The 20,562-nt window shown below is 44.2% G+C and overlaps 1 long non-coding RNA gene and 1 pseudogene across 1 annotated transcript; both read right to left on the bottom strand.

Moving 5' to 3' along the window:
- Positions 1-2,475: 2,475 nt before the first annotated feature.
- LOC105478858 (uncharacterized) lies at positions 2,476-13,184 on the bottom strand. Its single transcript, XR_003017402.2, has 3 exons — positions 13,061-13,184; positions 7,958-8,039; positions 2,476-2,821 (listed from the first exon to the last, which is right to left on the bottom strand). It is a non-coding gene; the product is annotated as an uncharacterized lncRNA (long non-coding RNA).
- On the bottom strand, positions 5,916-6,880 carry LOC105478857 (mitochondrial nicotinamide adenine dinucleotide transporter SLC25A51-like; annotated as a pseudogene).
- Positions 13,185-20,562: the final 7,378 nt, after the last annotated feature.

Below are 20,562 nucleotides of genomic sequence, written 5' to 3'. Positions count from 1 at the left end.
TAATGTCATAGAGCTATGGCAGAGACTGCTATTTGCCTACCTGGCAATTATTCACCTTGAAATTATTGCTTAGGTAAGGAACTTTGATTTTATTTCGTGTGAATACATCCCCCACCTAACAAATTACATTGCCCAGCTTCCCTTGATGCCAGGCCAGGGCACGTGCTGGCCAAAGAGATGTAAGTAAAAATGTGGAACTTGGAAATAAATTAACTTAGCAGAAGCTGAATCTGGAAGTCACGCCTTTTTCGTTCTTTTCCTGCTTGTTGCCCCGAATGCAGACGTGGTGGTTGAAGCTCCAGCAGTCACACTGGGCCCTGAGTGATATTCAGGTGAAGCCTCTAAGCGAGAATGATGGAGCAGAAAGAACGAAATACCCTGGGTTCCCGAAGATTTTCTGGAAAGTCCTTATCAGTCCTGGACTAGCCACCTGTGGAGCTTTTCTGTGTGAGAAAACAAACACCTGTGTGTTTAAGCCATGATTGTATTGGATTTTCTTTTATATGCAGTTGAATGTTATATGAACTGATATAAAAGTGAACAGAGTCAATGGCAAAGAAAAGAGAGGCCAGAAGGTGAACTTGTCAATTGCAACCAGGGCCAGGGAATTAGAGCTTGCTGGAGGTTAAAAGACACGCAATAAGGAGGAAGGTATTTCTGATACATGTGACTGAATGGCGATCAAGGTGATGTCCTCAAATCCACCTTCCTTTAAAAACCCCTTGTTCCTACAAGATCAAATTGAAGTGCATCGGTCCCCACCCCATCTGCCTCACCTACCATGGGAAGTCTGTGCCTGCCGCCATCTCCAGAGCGTCTCCTGGAGGGTTCCACCATGGTCCCTGCTCACTTCTTGTTCAGAATCCCTGGCCTGAGGACCTCTCAGGGGCCAGGCAGCAATTTGCCCCTTTCTTCTTCTTCACCTCCTCACTCTGAATTCACCTCCTGCCTCATCCCACAGAGCTTCTCTAACACAAGGCGATTTCAGCGGAGTGAGGTTTTGAAGTGCAACAGAACACACCCCTGTTGTACAATTTCTCCACCTACAACTACAAAGAAATCACATTCGTGTGTGTGTGTGTGTGTGTGTGTGTAGTAGAGACAGGGTTTCACCATGCTGGCCAGGCTGGTCTCGAACTCCTGACCTCCAGTGATCCATCAGCTTCAGCCTCCCAAAGTGCTGGGATCACAGGCGTGAGGCACCGCGCCTGGACAAGAAACCACGTTCTACACCAGTTCCCTCATGGCCCGACCTCCCGTCGTTTTGCTTGAACCTCTCTCCCTGCCAAGACCCTGTCCTCTCCTCTGTCAACTCTCCCGTCCAGTCCAGGCCATCTCACAACCTCATCTTCCCAGCTTCTCTATTAGGGAAAAATTTAAGGGTTGCATCATTACTTTAAAAAATATTATCATGAGCAGGGAAATTTGGTTTTCTTTGTTGTAACTCTGGCCTGTGCAGATTACCTGCGGGAGAACTCATCACAGCCAAAGGGCTCCTATGGTGTTTTACAAAACAAAAGGGACCTGAATCCCAAATCTCCATCCTGGCAACATGAAAGAACAGGCTAAAGCTTTGAAATGAAGGTTTCTTTTAACTGGAGTCAGATCTCAGACTTGGGCAGTTTCACTCTCCCTCTAAGTGGAAGCAGTCAGCGGAACATTGTTGTTTTCATATGACCAGAGCAGGGGCCCAGGACTCGTGATTCCCATTTCTCTTCCTGATACACATGACAAAGTGTTAATATTGCTTAGACAGTAAACCCTTGCACATTAATAATTAATTAATATCCTCATAGAAAAGTAGCCATACAAGTTATTCAAAAAAGAAAACATACATATGGGCAATTACTTAATTACTTAATTATTATTTTATTTATTTCTTTATTTATTTTTGAGATGGAGTTTCACCCCTGTTGCCCAGGCTGGAGTGCAATGGCATGATCTTGGCTCACTGCAACCTCTGCCTCCCAGGTTCAAGTGATTCTCCTGCCTCAGCCTCCTGAGTAGCTGGGATTACAGGCGTGCGCCACCACGTCTGGCTAATTTTTTGTATTTTTAGTAGAAACGGGGTTTCACCATGTTGGCCAGGCTGCCTTCGAACTCCTGACCTCAGGTGATCCGCCTGCCTCAGCCTCCCAAAGTGCTGGGACTACAGTCATGAGCCACCATGCCTGGCCCAATTATTATTATTTTGAGAGGGAGTTTCATTCTTGCTGCCCAGGCTAGAGTGTAATGGCAAGATCTCGGCTCACTGCAACCTCTGCCTCCTGGGTTCAAGCCATTCTCCTGCCTCAGCCTCCCCAGTACCTGGGATTACAGGCATGTGCCACCCCGCCTATCTAATTTTTTGTATTTTTTGTAGAGAGGGGGTTTCACTATGTTGGCCAGGCTGGTCTCAAACTCCTGACCTCAGGTGATCCACCCGCCTCAGCCTCCCAAGGTGCTGCAATTACAGGCGTGAGCCACCACGCCTGACTGAATTTATTACTTAACACCTCTTAGCATTATGCAATACAAAATGCAAATGTAATAACTATGTATACTTTTTATTACAATGTTAGCAAAGGCAACACTTTATTATAATGTTGACAATATGTCAATGTGGGTGAGAGTGGAGAGGAAGTAGCTGTTCTCATACACTGGTAGTGCACATTCTTATTTTGGCTTGTCTCCACCTGCCTCCCAGGCCTTTGGGGGCTTGCAAAAGCTCCAGATACCACAAGAGTAGCTTTATTTCTTAGCACTGCAGCTCATCTTGGCTTCCCCTCTGAAGGCCAGCCTCTGGCATGTGGATCTAGCTTCCCTAGCAGTTGCCCTCTACCTGCAAGGAAAGGGAAGTTAACGCCCCATGGTCAATGGGAGGCAACAGCTGGTAATTTCTCCCCCTCATTTTTTCCAACAGATTGTTCCAAGGCACAGTGGTTCCTTATGACATTTCCAGAAACACTCTCATTGCAAAGCAACTGAGGTTTTGCAAGAAGCTATGACCAGCTGTGTAAAACATTTCTTTAATTTGCTCTCTTTCCTTCTTATTTCCTTTTTTCCCTCTTTCTTGCTCTCTCAAGACAGCAAACCCCCAATAGACTATTCACATGTAAGCTATGTATCAGACTCAGTTTTCTAAGACACTGGAAAGATGGTAAAGTAGTATAACTTTTTTGGAGGACAGTTTGGCAAAACACATCAAATTGTAAAAGAATGTATGTACTTTTTACTGTGGTAAAATATAAATAACATACAATCTACCATTGTAACTGTTTTAAGTGTATAGTGCAGTGGCATTAAGTACGTTCACACCGTCGTGCAGTCATCACCGCCATCCAGAGCTTTTTCATCACTGCAAACTGAAACTCTGTACCCATTAAACAATAGCTCCCCTTTCTTCCTTCCCTCTAGCCCCTGGTAAGCACCAGTCTACTTCCTGTCTCTAGGAATCTGACCACTCCAGGTGCCTCAGATAAGTGAAACCACACAGTATTTGTCCTGCTGTGTCTGGCTTACTTCACTTGGCATTCTGTCTTTAAAGTTCATCCATGTTGTACCATAACGTGTCAGAATTCCCTTCCTCCTTCGTAAGTCTGAATAATATTCGATTATGTATATATATGTGTGTGTGTGTGTGTGTGTGTGCGCGCGCGCACTACAATTTGTTTTTGTTTTTGAGATGGAGTTTCCCTCTTATTGCCCAGGCTGGAGTGCAATGGCACAATCTCGACTCACTGCAACCTCTGCCTCCCGAGTTCTGTCTATCACATTAAGCATTCTCACCCTGCAGAGAGAAAGAGAGAGAGAAGAGATGGCCAAAAGAGTAATCCTCGGGGCCCTCTTCCTTGTGGTTGAAAACAGAACATGTTTACCACTCCTGTGATTACGTTATGCTATATGTCAAAGAGAGAATCTGTGAGTGGACCTAATCTAACCACACAAACCCTTTAAGCTTAGAAAGCTTTCTCAGGCTGGTGGTAGAAGGAAAGTCAAAGAGATTTGAAGTGTAAGCACAGCTCACTGTTGACGGCTTGAAGATAGAAGAGATCACATGTGAGGAGGACCAGAGCGTGGCTTCTAGGAGCTGAGAGCAGTCCCAAGACAACAGTTAGCGTGGAAATGGGGACTTTCACCCCGCAGCCATGTGGAACTGAGTTCTTCCAGTGAGCTGAATGAGGCTGAACGCAGATTCTCCCCCTTCTCAAAGAGAAGAACCCAGCCTTTGAGACCCTAAGCAGGGAACCCAAATGAGCTCACCTAAACTTCTGACCTTATTAACTGTGAGTTAATAAATGAGTGTCCTTTTAAGCTGCTGGTTTGTGACAATTTGTTACACACAACAGAATACGAATACAATGACCTATTTATCCTATCGCTATTTAAACAGCACTAGCTACTGGGATTCCACTGAGCCTGTTTTCTCATCTATAAAACAGGAACACTAACACTAGATGGGTTAAATGAGAGAATGAATGTAGAAAAAAACTTTGTAGATTGTAAAGTGTTAAATTGTGAACTATTCTTGTTACCATTACTGAGCATGTACTTGAACTGGGCCCAGTTGGTGGCCTGGTGTCATCATTTTTTACCCATTAAGAGTGGGCAGGCTGGGTGCGGTGGCTCACGCCTGTAATCCCAGCACTTTGGGAGGCCAAGGCAAGTGGATCATGAGGTCAGGAGATCGAGACCATCCTGTTGCTATTAAAAAAAAAAAAAAAACTGATAGGCTGGGCACAGTGGCTCATGCCTGTAATCCCAGCACTTTGGGAGGCCGAGGTGGATGGATCATTTGAGATCAGGAGTTTGAAAGCAACCTGACCAACATGGTAAAATGCAGTCTCTACTAAAAAATACAAAAAGAATTAACTGGGCGTGGTGGTGCATGCCTGTAGTCCCAGCTACTGGTGAGGCTGAGGCAGGAGAATCGTTTGAACCCCAGAGGCAGAGGTTTCAGTGAGCCAAGATAGCACCACTGCACTCCTGCCTGGGTGACAGAGCAAGACTTGGTCTCAAAAAAAACAACAACAACAAAAACAAACAAAAACCTTGATAATACCAAATATAAGTGAGGATGTGAAGCTACTAGAAATCTTGGAATTTTAGGCTGGCCGTGGTGGCTCACTCCTGTAATCCTAGCACTTCGGGAGTCCAAGGTGGGCAGATCACGAGGTCAGGGGATCGAGACCATCCTGGCTAACACGGTGAAACCCCGTCTCCACTAAAAATACAAAAAATTAGCCAGGCGTGGTGGCAGGCGCCTGTAGTCCCAGCTACTCGGGAGGCTGAGGCAGGAGAATGGCGTGAACCCAGGAGGCGGAGCTTACAGTGAGCCGAGATCACGTCACTGCACTCCAGCCTGGGTGACAGAGCGAGACTCCATCTCAAAAAAAAAAAAAAAAAAAAGAAATCTTGGAATTTTATATTGTTGATGGGAATATCACTTTGGAAAGTACTTTTGCAGCTTCTTAAAGAGTTCGTATATACTCACAATGCAATTCAGAAATCCAGCTCCACACAAAGATTTGCACTTGATGTTCATAACAGGTTTATGCATAAGAGCCAAAAACTGTGGGTCATCTAAATCGGTAAATAAGTAGAGGTATACTTTTACAATGGAAAGCTTCTCAGCCATCAAAAAGAATGGCCTACTGACTCTCAGAATGGATGAATCTCAATAGCATTATGTAAAGTGAAAGAAAAGAAGATAAAGACAAAACACTGTATAATTCCATTTATTTGTTCATTCATTTTTTCTGTTGGAACCTTTTACTCTGTTTTGTTGATGCTTAAGGAAAACAGCCTTGCCCATAACTTACTGTGGCCTGGAGTCATGACACCAACTTATTGTGACCAATTACAAAAGAGGCCAAACCGCATTCTTCTTAGAAGGTCTATTCAGTTAATAAATGGCACTTAACTGATGGTTTTCTTCATATAACCTCTAACAAGAACTCCTAAGTTGCACTGATTATGCCCCAAGCGGTAAGGGACCGATGGTAATTCAGATGAGCACCTCTGAAAAGATTTATCAGTTTTCTGTCCCATTCCCGGACAGATGTTTTGGAAAACCTTGAGGAAAGACTGAAATTCCCCACCAGTCTGAGACTGTGTGCTAGTTTTTACAACATTAACTAGAAAAAACAAGAATCCCAACATGGCACCCAATAGTCTTCCACAGAGAAAATCATTGACCAAATGAGCACTGGGAGTCGTTGCTGTAGACAGATGCTCCTTAAAGGCACCTCCAGGCCAAAAAAAAAAGAAAAAAAGACATTGCTGAGTCCATTCCGGAAAAGAATGGGCAGCAAGCCTCAACAATGCTCCCCAATTCCATGGAATTTCAGTGCCTTGAAAGCCTTATAAGTGCTGGTAAATGTGTCATGATGCCTGTGGCCTTGAAGCAATGTCTGAACTCCTTCCAGTGGAGTGAAAATTGCTTCTGTTGTCCCTCAAGCACTGCTGCCACGACACAGGTTGCAAACTCTAGAGCACTGACACACTTGTGGAGAAGGCAGGATAAATCCTCCTACAGATCAACATAAGTGCAAGTCTAGTTATCTTTTACATCAATGAGGGAAGGATTCCAGGATACAAGTTTCGAAATCCATCCCTTCTCAACTGAAGTATTGCATCCCGGGTTTTGATGGCATACAGCTGTTGTTGAAAGAGGACCTTCTGAATGGGAAATGTGATTACTACGTGTTGAAGGCTGCACAGCAGCCACACAAGTCATGCTTCATTTCATCAACATTTATAATATGAGGCGATATATCTTGTTTCGAAGATGTTAGTATTGGTGGCCTCTTTTCATGAGCTTCTGAATCCATCATGTTGCTTAAGATCTTTCTGGGGCTGGGCACGGTGGCTCATGTCTGTAATCCCAGCACTTTGGGAGGCTGAGGTGGGTGGATTGCATGAGGTCAGGAGTTTGAGACCAGTCTGGCCAACATGGTGAAACCTTGTCTCTACTAAAAATACAACAAAATTAGCCAGGTGTGGTGGGGAGCACCTGTAATCCTAGCTACTTGGGAGGCTGAGGCAGGGGAATTGCTTGAACCAGGAAGGTGGAGGTTGCAGTGAGCCAAGATCGCGCCACTGCACTCCAGCCTGGATGACAGAGTGAGACTCCGTCTCAGAAAAAAAAAAAATTGTTTGGTGCAGTGGTTCACGCCTGTAATCCCAGCACTTTGGGAGGCTGAGGCGGGCAGATCACATGAGGCCAGGACCTTGAGACCAGCCTGACCAACATGGAGAAACCCTGTCTCTACTAAAAATATAAAATTAGCCAGGTGTGGTGACGCATGCCTGTAATCCCAGCTACTCCGGAGGCTAAGGCAGGAGAATCGCTTGAATCTGGGAGGCGGAGGTTGCGGTGAGCCGAGATCGCGCCACTGCACTCCAGCCTGGGCAAGAGCAAAACTCTGTTTCAAAAAAAAAAAAAAAAAAAGATCTTTCTTTTTCATGAAGGGCTTTTTTTTTTTTTTTAACCTGTAACACCATCTGAGCCTAGAGTTTTGCAGGATGATAGCTGTTTGATAATGTTCCCAGTTTCTTCCATTGTTATTGTTCTGTTAGGTTCTCTCTTCTGGAGTCAATTTTGATAACTGGATTTCCCATTGCCAAGGCATCCCGCAGGCCAGTGAGTGAGCCAGGGCCCATGCAGGCACCTACAATTCCATTTATATGAAAAATGTAAAAGGGCTAACCTGTAGTGACATAAAGCAAGACAGTGGTTTCCAGAAATAGGTGGCTGGGAACTGATTACAAAAGATAGTAGGCGACTTTCCAAGGGTGAGGAAGATGTTTTCTATCATGAATATGGGGGTGGCTGCAATTGTTTACATTTGTCAATCTTACCAAACTGCAAACTTAAAATTCCTGCATTTTCTTATCCATAAAACATACCTCAATAATGCTGATTAGAAAACGAGCTTGTATCTGAGCCAATCACTGGCAAACAGAATAGAATTACCTTGACCAACTTCAGTTTATCAAGATTCACGCCCCCAGGGTGAAAAAGAGCTCCTCTTCCCTCAAAGCAGCCTGTCTTCAACCTGGAAGGAAGGCAGGGTTACAACTAGCAGTGTCTTCTGCCCTGGGTCAGCTACATGCAGGCTTTGGAGAACAGAAATACCCTTATTGAAATGATGGACTCTTTATCTCATAATTAAAATCCAATCTTTCACAGTACTAATTACCTATTGAATCAAAACTGTGCAGAATGTTAATGAAAAATGGCCAGTCAATTAGAAGTCACATATCAAACAAAACCTCCAGCTCAATGAGCAGGCAACCAAGGAAGAGTACATTAAGCTGCCCTGGAACAAGTTGTGACACTGTGACCAACACATGTGGTATGTGACCTTCTTTTAACTCTTCTTTTCCTTCGCTCCATATGGGTTATTTTATTTTCAATCCTTGGCTGCTTCGTTTGTCCTTCTGGCTCTGAAGGGAGGTCATTTTTGGTCTAAATCAGAGAGGAAAGGCATATGCTGCTTAGCTCTTGAAATGTTTATTTTTCTCCACTACATACGTTTTGCTTCCTTGTCTAACGTCTGTACTGAAATTTAAGAAGGTCTGCCTTGCACTGATGGTTCTCATTACAATGGATCTAGGGTGGTCCCAGCTTCTCCCTCGCATTTTATGTGTGAGTTCCAGAGCTATGCATAACTTCTGCTCTGCTACTAGTGATGCATTATTGGTACTTATGGAATTCAGGCACAGATTAACTAAGATCTGGTATCAGCTCACTTGAAACATCTGATATTTAAGAAAGTCAATCTAATAGAAAAATAATCGATGCATTCTTTGAGATTCTTTAGGTCCTAGATACCTTAGGAATGTAGATAATCAAAAAACAAACAAGCCTGACCTCATTATCTCAGTCTCTTTTCTTCGTCAAAGCCCTCCCTGAGTTAATAAAGATGTAAAGCTGTGCCCTGGGCTCTAAAGAAGGTTAATATGAGAATCTGTTTGAATAGCACTGTGTCTTGGAAACCTGTAACTAAAAGTATTGTCCATTATGCTGATAATCCACAAATACATTCACTCCTGAAATTATTTATGCTTCAGTGTTTGTCTCTGCAGATAAATATCCATGTTTTCTTTCATTAGAAAATGAAAACCTTGCAGCCCTTAGTTGTCAGGAAACACAAAAGCGAAACTTATCGCAGAATTATAATGATGAGTGTAGCGTAGATACAACCGAAATATTTGCTTTTATAAATGATCTCCCTAAGAGCCCCCGGCAAAGGCTCAGCTCTAGAGACCTGGGCCCTCTAGATAACATGACTGTAGACTCACTTCTTTCTTAAGGCCCTTCTTGCTCCTAGTAAAGTTCTCATTCCACACCTGGAATTGGTAGTGCGTTGTCTCAGGACACACTTGGAGAATGTCTGGAGCAGAAGGAAAAGAACCTCCCCATCCTAGCATGGATTAGGGTTTCCTGAATTGGGGTCCTCAAGAGAACCCCAAGCTGCTCCAATAATAAGCTTCCCTGTTTGCCGCAAACTCCATCTGAACAGCTACCTTGTGGAGAGCGGTCCTGATTGTGCTTTGGATGCTGGCATGGCTTGATCTTGCCCATCCCCGTCTCTCTTGCTCTCCATTTCTTCTTCTCCATGCTCAGCTGGAATTCCTAGACCTGAGTTCCAGCTCTCATGTGTCTCCCGACAATGTCCTAGCATAGTCTATGAGAATTTCTCAGTGGTCCTCATTAGCACTATTTTCCTAATATTTCTGGTTCTCCTCTACTTACAGACACATAATAGGACCCCACTATCATGGTTTCTTGAGGTTAGTTATGACCAGGTGACTTGCCATGGCCTATGGAATATAAACAGAAACTTTAAGAGCCAGTGTGGGACTTACTTCTTTGCTTGCCTCAGTTGGAAGCATATGTTGAAATGAAGGTTCCATCAGCTTGGATCCCTGAGTTACAACAGTGAACGGAGCCCACTGCTAACCCACAATAATCGAGAAAGAGATCTCTGTTGTTTTATGCTTCAGAGGTTTCAGACTACTTTGTTACTGCAGTATAACCTAGCCTATCCCTGTACTATGTCCTCTCCTGGGTTGGTCTTTAATTTTTCTGTTTTCCCAGGATTGCATAATATTTTCACATCCTGTATTTCATTGAATATTTCACGACTAAGTTTAACTTCTTTTTTTTATTTTACACTTTATTATCCATCATTATTCTTAGTGACATCAACATCCATGTTTACGACCTTTAGCATCTTAGAATCAGTTCCTGCCCACCTTACCTGTGGAAGGTTTCTTCTTCGTATCAGCAAAATCACTAAATCAAACCTTTCTTCCAAATTCCAAACTCCACACCCCTCTGCCTGGATTCATCTTGATTAAGCTACTTAAGGCATTGCGTGCCTGTTTCGTCACTGAAAAACGATGCTAATCAGCCCACCTTATCTCCTAGGGCTGCTGTGGGCATTCAGTGAGACAAAGCACAAAAGCCCTGGGCCCAGTCTCTGGCACATGACATGCGCTCGGGAGCTGCCTGCTCTGATCATTATTGTCATTATGATGTGCTGTCAGCAACCGCTCTCTACCACACTCTCCATTCTTGATATTTTGGATATTTTGTTCTAATTCTAATTTTGTTTTAAATTTCTAATTCTTGATCTATCAGCTTCCTTTGACGATGGAGGACTCCTGTGTTTTAGCTCCATGCATCCAGGCTGTGGCTTCCCCTAAATCACTCATCCTGAACCTAGAGTTGACTGCAGACGCGTGAAGGAGCCCAGGAAGGCCAGCAGAAAAAGCATCCAACTGAGCCTGTGTAGCTGGCAAAACACAGAATCATCTTGAGGAAAATAAATGATTGCTGCTCTAAACCATTAAGTTTGGGGTTGATTTATGATACAGCAAAAATGAAAGTACACTTTTTAGCTCTGCAAACTCAAGCCGGTTAGCCAGCCTCTGTGAATCTCTGTGGTTTTACCCAGCAAATGGGAATCATATTCATCTTGCATAAGCCGGGCGCAGTGGCTCACGCCTATAATCCCAGCACTTTGGGAGGCTGAAGTGGATGGATCACCTGAGGTCCGGAGTTCGAGACCAGCCTGGCCAACATGACAAAACCCCATCTCTACTACAATTACAAAAAAATTAGCCGGGCATGGTGGCGGGAGCCTGTAATCCCAGCTCCTTGGGAGGCTGAGGCAGGAGAATAGCTTGAACCCGAGAAGCAGAGGTTGCAGTGAGCTGAGATTGAGCCATTGTACTCCAGCCTGGGCAACAAGAGTGAAACTCTGCCTCAAAAAAACACAAAAATTTACCTTGCATATGAGGATTAAGCAGCTGGCATAGTAATGGCTCAGCAAAGGGCATGTCACTTATCTTCTCTGTAACTTTCTGGTGTCCTCATCATGACCATTCTTTCCTCCTTTGTCCTTTGTCCTTCCTCAAGTGTCCCTACTCCAGCTCTCACCTTCAGTAGGTCAATCCTGGATCCCCTTTTCCGGGAAGGCTCCCGCTGTTTTCTAGAAGCCCTCTTGTCTTGTCTTGCTCTCACTTCAGTTCTCTGTGACCTTTCTCTGCACAGTCTCAACTTGGTGAGCTCCTGCACATCAGTGACTCTGAGGTCACACAGAGAAGACTCGATTCTCTGGCCTCAGCCACAATCTCCATCTGTCTTGAATTTCCAGCCGTTTTTCTAACACTGCCATTTGACTAACTGGTAACATCGAAATGACAACAATCAAACTGTGCTCATGATTTCCTCTCCCGTCGGTTCATCTTCCATCTAACCATTCTTTTTTTCATTCTCAGAAAGAAAATTTTAAGTCTACAATTTCCTTGATCATCTGCATCCAATTAGTCACTAAGTCATGTTTCTTTGTTTGAAATCTCAGCTGAGTCCCCTTTCTTCATTCTCACTGCACATTCCTCTTCTATGTCCCCCACCTCCACCCATATGGCCACTTCCGTTTCTTTTCATTCCGCTCTTTCCGTTTACTGCTAGCAGGTAGATTTTCATTTAAAAAAAAAAAAAAAAAGATTGCTGCCTTGTTCTTGTGCTTAAAAATTGATAATAAGCTAGGTATGGTGGCCCACACCTGTAATCCCAGCACTTTGGGAGGCTGAGGCGGGTGGATCACTCGAGGTCAGGAGTTTGAGACCAGCCTGGCCAACATGGTGAAAACCCGTCTGTACTAAAAGTACAAAAATTAGCCAGGTGTGGTGGCACGTGTCTGTAATCCCAGCTACCTGGGAGGCTGAGACAGAAGAATTGCTTGAACTCGGGAGGCAGAGCCAAGATCATGCCACTGCACTCCAGCCTGGGTGATAGAGTGAGACACCTTCTCAAAAAAAAAAAAAAAAAAGGAATTGATAATAATTTCCCCTTGCCTGCAGGATTCAAACGTATCTCCCACGTCTCACTAATTGCTCCATGCAAAGGGTCCTTTCTCAGTCCAATATCTCCATACACAGATCCTGAAGCAAAGATGAACATGCTGATGGTTTATGCTTGAGACATGCAAATTCATGGCAACAAAGAAGAACATGAAGAGCGAGATGGGGAGTAACCTAGAGTGATGTGTGACTGCCTGGTACTGCTTCACCGGGAAGAAACCCTGCACGGGCTTGGCGGCGTATCTGCACCCTGGACTTGTCCAGGTGGGCTACTAGGAGAAACTGGGCCTGGCAGAGGTGCACAGTAGAGAGAGACAGGAGGAGAGCCTGTCTAGCTCTCTCCCTCTTCTATTTCTCATTGGTCAGAATTCATCCCATGGGGAGTAAACTGACCCCCGCTTCTGGGTTTCATCATCTGTCCCCCTCAATTGCTACTTAGGGTGCCAGATTGTACACAGTGTGGCGTGGTGTTTCCCCTAAGCCCAGAAGTGCAGGGAGGAGGAGAAACTCCAACAACAGCCAGGAAGAAGCCAGATAGGAGAGCCCATCGGCCCTCATACAGCCTGCCTATGGCTCTGCCCCATCCACACATTTCCAGTGTTGTCTCTGCGCCCCCGCCAAAGTGATTCCCCACAGCTTTTTCTGTTTTCTTGCCCCTTTCAAAACTAGACTTATCCTGCATTGACTGTTGGCATCTCACCCGCTTCGTGGAGCTCTTCCTGTCCACCTGTGGAAGGCAGGTGCCATCTTGCTTGTTGGCCAGCAGCACTCTCCTCCTCTCAGCACTCCCTTCTCTGTCCGGGGGAGGATTCCCCACGGGTGAAACCTCTTTCTTACTCCCAGCTCCTCCTGTGGAAGAGAAGGGAAGGTCAAGGCTTCCTCACTGCCCACCTGGGGCATACAATGTAAGCTCAGCCAATCAGTTACTGGCTCTCCATGCTTTGAGCCTTGAGCTGGTGAAACAAAGATGCAGTGAACATTTGAAGGTCAGACAGCTCCGGGTGCGGCAGTCTGCTTCAGCTCGACTGTTTTCGGTGGGTGACCTTGGCCGTGGATTCTGTTGCATAGCATCTGTGACCCTGTTGGTTCCTGTTTTCCAAGCCCTCGTCTACAAGTTCCCATGGATTCTATGATCCCCATTCTCCCTGCTGTGATATCCCTCTGATTAACTTGCCTTTGTTTAAGGTGGCCACAGGCAGCTTTTGTTGCTTGTGACTCAGAACTGTTTATACGTAGCCGCTTACATTACTTTCTGCCACCTTGGGACTTTTATACCATTTGGAGCTAGTTTATGAAACATGCTTAGCATAATGCCTGGAACATAGCAAACACACAACTGCAACCAAACTACATTTTTGTCAAAATCAACAAATATTTGTCAGGTTTCAGACACTGTGGGGGAGTGGGAAAACAAAATAAACTGAGAAGGAGCCTGTGTTTCTTATTTAATAGGAAAAACATGTTTATAAAATCAACAGCAGTTGCAACCGAGATTGTATTACAGAGCGCATCGGGGCCACAAGGGAGCAAGTGGTTGCTGAGTTCTGGAACAATCATAGAAGGCTTCCTGAGGGAGGAGATTTTTTACTTGGGTGCTCAAGAAAGATCAGGAATTCAAAGGTGGGGAAAGGAAGGGCTGGGCATCATAGATAGGGGGAAACGCAGCTGAGCTCTGAAAGGATGGGGTGCTAAGTGGGAGAGTGAACAGTTTAGGGTAGGCGGTGTGTTTGCCTGGCAATTCTAAAGGCCCCTTAATGACCGTGGGCAGGAGTTGAAATGAGACGGGTTGGCATGATTCTCTAGCCACCTTCAGTGGCCATGGTGCAGTCCATCTTCTCCCATATTCTGCTTAAATCTCCAACTCTCTCATGGTAAAGGTGGACTTGGAGATTTAAGCAGCATAAGTGAGACAATGGGTGTAAAGTACGATTTGAAGATTCAGTACCTGGTAACAGTTGTTATTATCATTGTCATTACTTCTTCTTCTTCTTTTTTTTTTTTTGGAGAGAGAGTCTTGCTCTGTGGCTCAGGCTGGGATGCAGTGGAGCAATCTCAGCTCACTGCAAGCTCTGCCTCCCGGGTTCAAACAATTCTCAGGCCTCAGCCTCCCAGGTAGGTGGGACTAGAGGCGCCTACCACAATGCGTGGCTAACTTTTTGTATTTTAGTAGAGACAGGGTTTCACCATGTTGCCCAGGGTGGTCTCGAACTCCTGAGCTCAGGCAATCCGCCCATTAGACCTCCCAAAGAACTAGGATTACAGGCATGAGCCACTGCCCAGCCAGCGACTACTACGTCTAGCAAAAGATTCGGTTACTTAACATTTTACAGAGGAGGAAACTGAGGCTCAGAAAAGGTAACTGACCTGTTGAAGGGTCAAATCGCTAACAATTTCTGGAGCTACAATTTTAATTTCAGTCTTCTGACCTTCATATATCCAATGTGTTGCTTCTCAAGATTGAGATCCTGTAAAATGCTTTTTGATAAAAAAAAAAAATACTGTCTTTTCAGGCAACTGATTTTATTACTTAGTAACATCTTCTTCCTACAATTTGAATATTGTCCTTGCCACTAAGCCAATGCCAGGTTTACGAGTTATTTAACTCAAATTTCGCTTCTTGATGACAGGTCTGGAGATGTGTCATAAAATGACACAAGTGGGGATCATGAGGCAAACATGAAGAAAAGAAGCCCTTGGAGAACCTAAAGTGTAAAATATTGTAAAATATTTGCCTCCCTCGGGAACAAATAGTAGAAGAAATTAGTAAAAAGCTGAAGGAAGGCTGGGCGCTTAGAATCATGCCTGTAATCCCAGCACTTTGGGAGGCCGAGCTGGGCAGATCACAAGGTCAGGAGTTCAAGACCAGCCTGGCCAACAAGGTGAAACTCCATATCTACTAAATATACAAAAATTAGCTGGGTGTGGTGCATGTCTGTAGTCCTAACTATTCGGGAGGGTGAGGTGGGAGGATCACTTGAACTGGGAGGTGGAGGTTGCAGTGAGCCGAGATTGTGCCACTGCACTCCAGCCTGGGCGACAGAGCAAGACTCTGTCTCAAAAAAAAAATTGCTGAAGGAAGCTCCAATAATAGTGAGTGGTGTAATACAAATGACACAATGACAAGTATCTTTATAAACATGTATTTCTCACTTTCTAGATAATTGGTGTCCAGCTATAAATTTTTTATTTGCAGGGCTGGGCCCAGTGGCTTTGGGAGGCTGAGGCGGGTGGATCACGAGGTCAGGAGTTTGAGACCAGCCTGACCAACATGGTGAAACCTCATCTCTTAAAAAAAAAAAATTAGCTGGAAACAGTGGTGCACGCCTATAGTCCCAGCTACTCGGGAGGCTGAGGCAGGAGAATCACTTGAACCCGGGAAGTGGAGGTTGCAGTGAGCCAAGATCGCGCCACTGCACTCCAGCCTGGGTGACGGAGTGAGACTCTATCTCAAAAATAAATAAATAAATAAATAAATAAATAAATAAATAAATAAATAATTTGTATTTGCTGCTACTGTTGCAAACTTTGCTTTCGAAGTCTGACTTTCCTGTTGAAAGGCTGCATTGTTAGAGATACCCAGCAGGCAGGGATGTCCTGCAGAGTCCTGGGGACAAATGCTATCTACATGTCCGTATGAACAGCTGTCTTCTAGACCCCTCCAATTTGGCTTCCTCTTCCTCTGTAAAAGAAAAACACACCCACCAAGTTCCCTGAGGACCAATTCCCTGCCAAAACCAATTTTTAAAAGTCTTTTTAGTTTTTGATATAGCTGGTTGCTATTTTCTTGTAGCCTCCATCCACTCCTTGGCTTTAGGGAGATGCTCTTTCTTAGCTCACACGTCCCCTCTGGGTCTCTAGTGCTTCTTGCTACATAAATAAGAGGACAGATAATAGTTCATCTCTTTGCAAATGTCCAATTGCCTTTTGTAAGCATGTGTTGAAAAGCTCCATTAGAGCCCCACATTATCGTCTTGTGGCAGCTGTACAACACTCTTCCTAACCCACGGCCATGAAGATGATATCATAGAATAAACTACTATCGAATGTTTACTTGATGCTAGGAACAATGCTAACAATTCTGTGTTCATTATGTCATTCGATTCTCATCTTTTGATGTACATCTTATTTTTATCTCCATTTAATAGTAAAATGGGGATATTTTATAGTAAAATGAGTAAACTGAGGGCGAGAAAGTGAAGTAATTTTCCACAAATCACCCAATCAAGTAAGTGTGAGAGCTAGTATTTGGTCCCAGGCAGTTTGAGTCCTGAATTTTTTAACTACTGCTTTTTCTTGTGAAACAATCCTATTTAAATGTATTTTTTTACATTATGCTCTGGAAATTCAGCTATGTAAATGTAAAATACTACAAGCCCCTTAAGAAGAGATTAAATGTCAAAAGGCAGACGCTGCCTGCTGCTGTGGCACATACCTGTAGACTCAGCTACACCACAGGCTGAGGCAGGAGACTTTCTTGAGACCAAGAGTTCTGGCCTGGAGTGTGCTATGTCAATCAGGTGTCCACACTAAGTTCCACTGCAGTAATGGTGATCTCCCAGGAGTGGAGGACAACCATTTTGCTTAAGGAGAGGTGAACTGGTCAAGTTAGGAAATGGAGAAGGCCAAAACTCCCGTGCTGATCAATAGTAGGACTGCACTGTGAATAGTCACTGCACTCCCTCTTGGGCAATGTAGCAAGGCCTCATATATATATATATTTTTTTTTCTTTTGAGACAGAGTGTCACTGTGTCCCCCAGGCTGGGATGCAATAGCGCAATCTTGGCTCATTGCAACCTCTACCTCCTGGGTTCAAACAATTCTCCTGCCTCAGCCTCCCGAGTAGCTGGGATTGCAGGCGCCCACCACCATGCCAGGCTAATTTTTGTATTTTTAGTAGAGACAGGGTTTTGTCATGTTGGCCAGGCTGGTCTCTAACTCCTGACCTCAGGTGACCTGCCCACCTTAGCTTCCCAAAGTGTTGGAATTATAGGCACGAGCCACTGTGTCTGGCCGCTCTCATCTCTTTAATAAAAGAAAAAAAGAGTTTTAAGTAAAAAATAAGAAAGCAGATGCTATCTGACATTCTCTATGGTCCTTAATGGAAGGTAGATATACTAATATTAAAAAGTGCCCAATTTCAAGTGACAAAAACCCAACTCAAAATAGTTAAAGAGAGAGGAAAGTTTAGGGCATGTACATATAAGGAAGACTTGAAAAACGAAGATGGTGCTGAGGCTCAGATAACCTCTGCCTTAAATAAAGGTCTAAGATGGTGACTGTGATTTGTCAAGACAGAGGGTGATAGCCAGAGTGGGAGCAGTGTCCTAGGGATAAGGTCATGTTGTGTAAATTGGATCTTCTTCTTCTTCTTTTTTCGAGACGGAGTTTTGCTCTGTTGCCCAGGCTGGAGTGCAGTGGCATGATCACTGCTCACTGTACCCTCCACCTCCCAGGTTCAAGCGATTCTCCTGCCTCAGCTTCCTGAGTAGCTGGGATTACACGCACACACCACCACCCCGGCTAATTTTTGTATTTTTAGTAGAGATGGGGTTTTGCCATGTTAGCCAGGCTAGTCTTGAACTCCTGACCTCAGGTGATCCACTTGCCTCAGCCTCACAAAGTGTTGGGATTACAGGGCCCGCCAGCACACCTGGCCTGGATATTCTCCTGCTAACCACAGAGCCACAGGAAGGTGATTCTGAGAAAGTAAGTGGGAATGTAGTTACACCATCCCACAGATGTTCTGTACAACAGACACGCTAGGAAATTTCTATTAAACATGTTCTCTAAGAAATGTTGTTAAGGGTAAAGGCCTAAATCAAATGGTGATAACCATTTTCATTTAATAAGGCTGTTCAGGGCCAAGCAAATCATGTAAGGCTTCTGATATTAATCATTTTACTCGCATGGTTCTATACTCTCACAAACAAGTAAAAGCAATGGGATTTTGAAGAGTAAAAATTCCCCTGACATTGAAGCAGATATACAACAATATCTGAGGCAAAGAAAAGCCATGGATACCCAGAAAAAGAACAATTTTGTGAGAAATATTAAAATGAGAACATAATATCTAAACCAAAATTATTTCAAAGTTAAGAGATTCAGAATTAGTTAGAGGCAGGCTACTCAGGCCTGGAACACACTCAGGATAACGTTCAGCTTTGAGGGAAGATTTGTTTTCTTCTGAAACTGACTCTTGTGAAGTAGCTACTTCATTATTTTTCATACATTTCTAATTTTTATTTTAAAATACATAATCTGTTGAAAAGCCATCACAATTTACTTTTATTAACTGCACAAAGGAGGGCCTGGTTATTCAGGTTATAGGGTATTTTAGGCTAAGGCTAGGTTGCCCTTTTAAAGGACTCTAAAATACAATGGCTTAAATCAAATACTACTTTATCTCTTTCAGCCATTATGCACTGTAGGCAGCCATATGACTTTTTTTCTTTTCTTTTCTTTTCTTTTTTTTTGAGACAAGAGTTTCACTCTTATTGCCGAGGCTGGAGTGCAATGGCATGATCTTGGCTCACGGCAACCTCCACCTCTCAGGTTCAAGTGATTCTCCTGCCTCAGCCTCCCGAGTAGCTGGGATTACAGGCGTGCACCAACACACCTGGCTAATTTTGTATTTTTAGTAGAGACGAGGTTTCTCTATGTTGGTCTGGCTGGTCTCAAACTCCTGACCTCCGGTGATCCACCCACCTCAGCCTTCCAAAGTGCTGGGATTACAGGTATGAGCCACCTTTTCATAAAGTTATTAACTTTTCTCTCATCTTGTTGCTTCACCATCCTCCAGGAGGTTCTTTACTCGTGGGGTTGAAGGAGCATGGCAGAACAGCATCTGAGTTTAAGTTTAAGGTGAAAGAGGACACACCCAGTGTCTGGAGCAAAAAGGTCATGTTGAGTTGGCAGGGCCTCAAGTTTCACACCTCACCTCTGCTCACATCCTGTTGACCTGAACCTCGTCAGAGCCTGTGATGGACCAAATGTTTACATTCCCCCCAAATTCATGTGTTGAAGCCCTTTTCCCCAGTGTGGCTGAATTTGGAAATGGGACCTCTGAGAAAGTAAGTAAGGTTAAATGAGGTAGCAAGAATGGGGCTCTGATCCAATAGGATTTGTGTTCTTGTAAGAAGAGAACTTATGAAAGCTTGCTCTTTGTCTCCACCACTTGAGGTCACAGTGAGAAGGTGGCTGCCTGCAAGCCAAGAAGAGAGCCCTCACCAGAAACTGAATGCTGCCGGACCTTGATCTGGGACTTCCAGCCTCCAGAACTCTAAGAAAGTAAGTTTCTGTTGTTTAAGCCTCCCAGCCTGTGACATTTTGTTACAGTAACCTGGGCAGACTAATACAGATTTAAACCTAGCTTTGAGGGAGGCTGGCAATGCAGTGCCCACCTGGGTGACCTACCTGGGTGACTAAATGCTCAGAAGGATAGGAGCCTGCATTTTGGGAGGCAACTTGCAGTCTGTCACCAGGGCTATAAACAGAGTTCAGCCTATCACTTTATAGCCACTTTGTCCAAATTGTTCGCAGAGTTTATGGCACATCTTGCATGAAAACCAAAGCTTATAATATACCTCATGAATAGCAATTTTGTCTCTCTCCAGATGCCAGGTTCTCTACTGCTATCCTCTGAGACCTCTATTCTTCCTTCTCTTTTTTCCAGTATTTCAAGTAATTTTTTCAAATTCTTCCTTCTTCTGCTCTTCATCATGGGCACAAATGGAATCTTCAGGCTCTACTTCAATCCTAATACAGATACTCACTTTCCCCTCAACTTCATCTCCACTTACTGGGAGGTAGTCTTTGCCTAATGTATTAGTTCCCTACTGCTACTGTAACAAATTATCACACACTCCTTGACATAAAACAATACAAACTATCAGATAACCATTTGTATTGTTATCTTATAGTTCCGGAATTCCGAAGTCCAAAATGGGTTTCACCTGGGCAAACTCAAGGTGTCCTTACAGCTGGCTCTTTCTGGAGGCTCTAGGGGAAGATCTGCGTCCTTGCTTTCCAAGGATCTAGAAGCTGCTCACATTCCAGGACTCATGATCCCCGCCCCCATCTTCAAAGCCAGCAATAGCTGCTTGAGTCCTTCTCACATTGAATCACTGAGTCTTCCTCTCCTACTCTCTCTGTCACTTATGAAGACTTCTACTGATTACTTTGGTCTGCCTGGTGAATCCTAG

This window comes from Macaca nemestrina, chromosome 19 (genome assembly GCF_043159975.1).
Source record: "Macaca nemestrina isolate mMacNem1 chromosome 19, mMacNem.hap1, whole genome shotgun sequence".
NCBI classification, from domain to species: Eukaryota; Metazoa; Chordata; class Mammalia; order Primates; family Cercopithecidae; genus Macaca; species Macaca nemestrina.
Note: the sequence above shows the minus strand (reverse complement) of the source record. Positions and strands in the feature narration are given on the sequence as shown.